Raw genomic sequence first — 6,000 nt, 5'->3', positions numbered from 1 at the left:
GCTTATTTTCTATGCATTTATACCTGCCTTCTTTTAGAGAGTATATTTTTGTTGTTGTTTATTTACCTTTAAAGAAAAAATTATTGAATAAAACATGAATATAGAGAAGTGAAAAATTCATAAATGCACAGTTCAATCAATCTTCACCAAGTGAATACAGCTTGTAACCAGAGCATAGATCAATAAATAGAACATTCCCCACACCTGCAGAGACCCCCTGGTTCTCTTTTCCAGGCACTCTCCAATGGCCAAACAAAGTGTTTATCTGGGTTTTAAATTCACACAATACATCAAATAAACATTTTACATATGATACCAGTAAAGCCCAGGAAGAAGAAATAATCCATTCAGGATTACACAGGAGTAGAAGAATCAGCACTAGAACTGCATTGCTACATGTACTTTCAAACAGTCAAGGAGAAATGACAACAAAAGTCAAGTACACGTAAGTCACATAATTCAAGGCTTGACAATTTTCAGAGCATGTGAGGAAATATGGACACATTCAATTCAACCTGAATTCTTGCCTTTAAGCTGAAACTCCTTTCCCATAACATCATACATCAGTTATTACATATTCCTATGAATCATGATTTTATTATTTTGTGATGCAACAGACAGACTGAAATATTGGAGACCAACATCTCAGTTTGTTTCCTCATGTATATCTTAGTTTAGTTACCTCAGTTCCTGAAGCTTTGAATTGTAGAATTTTGCATTCTATATCTTATCTGTAGAATAAGAATAAAAATCATTTTAGAGCATTGCTCATAGAATTCTTAATAATGTAATATTAGAGCTTGATTCTTTAAAAGTTTTCAACATACGAAAACTTGATCTAAAACCTGTAATGAGACTATTCACCTCCCTTGTGATCATTTCAAACCCATGCCCTAAGATTACTACTGGGCTAATATTCTCTACTTTTAGCATTTACAGCTTTTATGATAATATTATCTGGGTTTGGACAAACAATGATACTATCCTATAGGCATATAGCAAGGAAAATTTCCCATCTCCAGATGAGGGATCAGCCAATGGCAGAGAAGGCGATGTTCACATAACGAATAAACAATGGATGGGCAGTTCTCTGGGAACACCTTCATTGGATTTTTAACAAAAGCCATGCTTGGCTGGAGAGTGACAAGAGGTTTTGTCCAGCTTCTGCTCTGAGTGGTTTAGGAACTACTGACCCGAAACAAAGCAGCAGCCTGACTGCTATGGCCTTCAACACTCTCCTCAGGACCTCACAGCAACATCTGACTTCCTAAGATGGTTCCCTACCACTTGTCCATATAAACACCTGAGTCACATCATTGGCTGCAGATACTTTGGGCACAGCCCCTTCCTTTCTTTCTTCCTCTTCCATTACCTCACTTCCTCCCTGCCTTTGCAGTTGCACTCTGGGGCCTACAGGCCAGTTAGAGGCCCAGCAGAAAATCAAGAAACCCAGAAATTGACATAGGCTTGGTCAAGCAAGTCATTAGCAACTGACCAGAGTTGCAAAGTGGCATCTGCTCAGAGTCTGAGGGTTGAATATTCATTTCTGACCATGCCTATCCCTGCTGTGATTTCTCTGAGACACAACTCACAGCCCAGGGCCCAGAGATTTTGCAAGAGCATCAAAGGATCCCCAAAGATTCTTCTTTTCTGGGTGTATCAGCCTCCTCCAGGCTCAGTTCAGAGCAGACTGAGAGCCTGAGCACTTTCTCAGTATTTGCTGTGTGGAGTCTACCTATTGAGAGTTTCTTCCCCTGCCCTCTAACCATATTTAATTCCACCCTTCAGGAAATGAGGTGCCAGCTCAGGATCCCACCACTCCTGTCTCCTCTTCATCTGTCTGTAATCTTTCTTCTACAATCCAAAAGACGAATATAAAGAGCCTCGAATTTGAAGTCTGAGGATCCAGAATGTACCTAACCTCTACCAGTAGCTTGCTGTGTGTCCATGGGGGAGTTTAATCAGCCTCTTTGAGTCTCAGATTGTCACCCCTCTGCTCAAAATCCTACAATGGCTTCTCATTACTTACATATACAGAGTTAGAATGTTTCTACCTGGCTTTCCAAGCATAAGTTAATTATCTGACCTGAGATTTACTTTTCCCTAACATATATGTTCCTCCACCAGGCTGAATTCCTCTACCTGTTAAGAATACTTCCCAAGCTCACTTCAATCTCACTATCCTGACTCATGATCCACTCCCTCATGTGGGAGAACATTCCACCCCACTTCCACCAGCAGTCCAAATCTTATCCGTCCTTTAAGACCCTGATCAGGCTCCCCCTCTACAAAAGTTTACTCAAATATTCCAGCCAGCACTGACCATATCCTTCTCTGAAATTTTTGTATGCTTTTAGTAATGGTGATGACACTTAACATGAGATGAATCCATTCATTAAATGTTTAAGCGCACAGTACACTATTGTTACCTATAGGCACTATGTTATACGGCACATCTCTAGAACATTTTGGCTAGCATAACTGAAACTTTATACCTGTTGAAGAGTAACCCCCCTTTTCCTCCTCCCCTCAGCCCCTGGCAACTTCCATTCTACTCTCTACTTCTATAAATTTATTTCATCATATGGACAATTCCAAATAGATCCTTACTAATTGGTTAATTATTTCAGATGCATCAGTTTTATCTTTGTCATTGTATATTTTCTTAGGACAAGGACATAATCAATTTATATACTCCCCCCAAATATACATATTTTACTAACACATCAAAAAGTGACTCAATAAAGCTTAATTGAATGGTTTCTTGACTAAGAGACTGGAATGCCAAAGACTGCAGTCATTTCCATAATTTCAATAGGTGGATGGTGTTTCTCCCGTTCATTTATTCCCTGGAACAAATTCTTTCTGGTCACTTTCATATGCCAGACATTCTGCTGGGAATACAGATCTGAATAGGTTGAATATAATCCCTTCTCTCATGTAACCTATAATCTAATGACCGAAATAAGCAAGTGTAATGAGCTGGAGAAAATTGTATTATATTAGTAGCAACGGCAGGATTTCTCGTGGAGAGAGAAATTTTATGGATGGAATTTGGATAAGGACTTGGGATAGAAGTTGAACTTCTCCCACCCATACTCAGTGCCCAAGTGCTGGCTGATGCCCAGATTTCACAGGGAGAAGATGTTCTGAGTAAAAAGAGATGTGCTTTGATTCCCTAGAACAGCAGGAGATGCAGGAGATGAGGGGCAGAAATATGCTTGATATATGAGCCCATTCTGGGAAGTTCTCCCTCAAAAACTCTTCAATAAAATACAATATATACACAAACGCTTTTAATTATCATTGCTTTGCTGTCATTAAAAGTGAGCACTGACATGAATTTCAACTGAGGCCCAGGTAGTATAGGACACTTATGTCCCAGTCTTCTCACCAATTCTAACCCAGGAGAATACAGGTCCACTCACAATCCTTTCACTTTTTCATTACCAGCCAACCTGTGGAGGGATGAGCTTTCTGAGGCCATGGTATTGAGAGGTTCAACTCAATTTTACCCAAATTTCAAGAAGCAAGAAGGCCCCCAGCTGACATTGGTATTACACAATCAGCAATCAGCAATCAAGTGCAGAACAAATACCAGTATTAAATTAGATGATATAAAAGGCAGGGCCTAATGTAGTCTGAAGAAAGAGGTGATGGTGGTGGGGGGTGTGGTTTGAGGGGAGAGAGGACTTTCCAGGGGAAATGACATTTATGCTGAGGTCTGAAGGATGAGTAGAAGTAAGCAGAGTGAAAATGGGTAAGGTTTTGCTGTATTTAGGTTTTCAAGTACAGGAGCCAGGAACAAATTATGATAGAAGGGGAAAGGAGGTAAAGAGGAGAAGAGAAGAGGGAAAAATGGAAATAAAGGGGAGAACTGAAAGAACAAAACCCATACCCTAGGCCCCCATGGTATAGCCCAATCCATCTATCATAGGTAGTGCAATTTCTCCAGAAAAGTCCAATAAACCTAAAGGAAATATTTGAACTTGAGAATTATTTGGAAATTTTCTGCAACATACTAATTATGCTACTATATAGACAGTGTACTCTCTGGCCCCATGCCTGAGCTACAAAAATGCCATATTCCTGGGAAGTGAGGTGAACCAAGCTAAGCCTTGAGAAGACTGTCTACATAAGCAAAAATCATATCTACTTTTCATGTATGATTCATCTGGGAGACAACCAGTTCCCCAGAAATTTGTGAAATTGAACAATTACCGAACTCAGTTGTGGGTTACCTATTTCCCAACCCCCTAACTAGTAGTTTCCAGGGCTCTGTGTTTGTTCATCAGGTGTTTGGAAGTGCTCAGGTCCCAATTTATGATTCCCACCTGCCTTCCACCAAACTTTCCATTAACCCTGGTATTTATTCTCACTTGTTGGAAAATAAAGATAATTTGATAGTTACATTCCCTTTGGGTCATTACTAGATGACTAAAGTATTCTATGCCACCTGTCTAGGAAGTATAAGCTTTCAAACATGCATGTCAGATGCTGTAATAGAGATAGGGAGAAGCTTTCAGTGGTACGGGGGTGAGGGGACTCACCACATAGACACTTACTTCAACTGTTGACCATTGAGACTGAAAATGAGCTTGCTAGTGGAAGACCCCTCCCTGTTCATAACAAACCAAAACTATACGTATACATACATGCACACATGTGTATACACAAAGAGATCTATATCTGTTCGCACTCCACAGGAAACCAGGACCCCATCTCCTATCACAGCAATCCAGGCTGTCTGATCTGTGCTAGCAGATCAAGCCTAAAATTATACACTGGATCTTCTCAGTGTTTCTCCACAACCCTCCAACCCTGTTTCTCCACAGCCCCTAAGTAATTATTTGAGAGAAAATTACAATGCACATTAAATAAAGTAATTTATTTCCTAGATTAATCTCAGACTTTAAGCATTTTTAAGCTGGTAATTTTTTTAATACGGTAATTGTGGAATTAGGAATACATTTTTTACTAGTCAGTAGTTATTTTACTTTGAACATATAAAAATGGCTTTTAAAAGAGGGGGGAATAAAGAAGGATTATTAAGAGTTTTACTGGATCAAATGAAAGTTTCAAGTTCTATTAGCAAAGAATAAAAAGACTAATTAGATTTGGTTTATGGGTTTATATGCTAATTCTCAATAGAGGCGCATGATGAACTGTGAGGGGAAGCTAACGTGGCCGGATTCTCACGGGCATCCTCGTGTAGCACCGAGTTGGAATTGGACTGAGACGAAGCTGGTATTTGTTCTGCTTCCCCTCTTCCCCAATCCCATCCCAGCTCTGTCGTAAGAGTTTGCCTCTCCTCAACTCCACCACCACTCTTGTCAAAGCACCCCTGCTCATCTCTTGTTGGAACTAGTCTGCCAGACTGTCTCCTCCTTCCTCTCTTATGCCGGCTGACCATTCTTCACAGTACAACAAAGACTGTCTTTCCAAATTGCGACTCTGACCATGGCAGAGGAAGCTCTCTTCTCATGCAAACCTGCTAATCAGCCCTCCCCCCGCCTGGCTTCAGTTTTTCGGATACAAGTAAAGATAAAGATCTTCAAATCGGCCGGTGGTCTCCCTTGCCACACACCTCAGTTAATCTCACAGGACACTCCATAGGCTCCAACAGCACTATCTTTCCTTTTTCTTCTTCTTCTTCTTTTTTTTAATTTCTGAAAAATACTCTATTTCTGCCCTTCTGGGGTACTTGCATAGGTGTTGCCTCTACCCCTGTTGGTTGGTTATTTCCTATTCATTATTTTAACCACAATTCAATCATTACTTCTTCAAAAATGGGTCTTTTTTGAACCTTGTGTTTAGGTCATACCTTTCGTATAATCTCTTTGCACCGGGTGCTCTCTTTGAGAGCCTAGAAGATAGCATGAATTGCTTATTTATTTTTTTTTAAGGATTACCATCTTTCTCCAGGCTTAACTATATACTACATCTGGGTAAGTATGATGTCTCTTTATGCTCACCATTTTAATTAAGGAAGTTATAAAG

At 40.0% G+C, this 6,000-nt stretch overlaps 1 pseudogene; it reads left to right on the top strand.

The window, feature by feature from the left end:
• Window positions 1–5,460: 5,460 nt before the first annotated feature.
• The window catches only part of LOC148162145 (uncharacterized), a 101,656-nt pseudogene continuing 101,116 nt past the window's right edge, over window positions 5,461–6,000 (top strand).

Source organism: Eumetopias jubatus, unplaced genomic scaffold (genome assembly GCF_037043125.1).
Source record: "Eumetopias jubatus isolate StellerSeaLion01/CBP00866 unplaced genomic scaffold, mEumJub1_p1.0 scaffold_17, whole genome shotgun sequence".
Taxonomy (NCBI): domain Eukaryota; kingdom Metazoa; phylum Chordata; class Mammalia; order Carnivora; family Otariidae; genus Eumetopias; species Eumetopias jubatus.
Note: the sequence above shows the minus strand (reverse complement) of the source record. Positions and strands in the feature narration are given on the sequence as shown.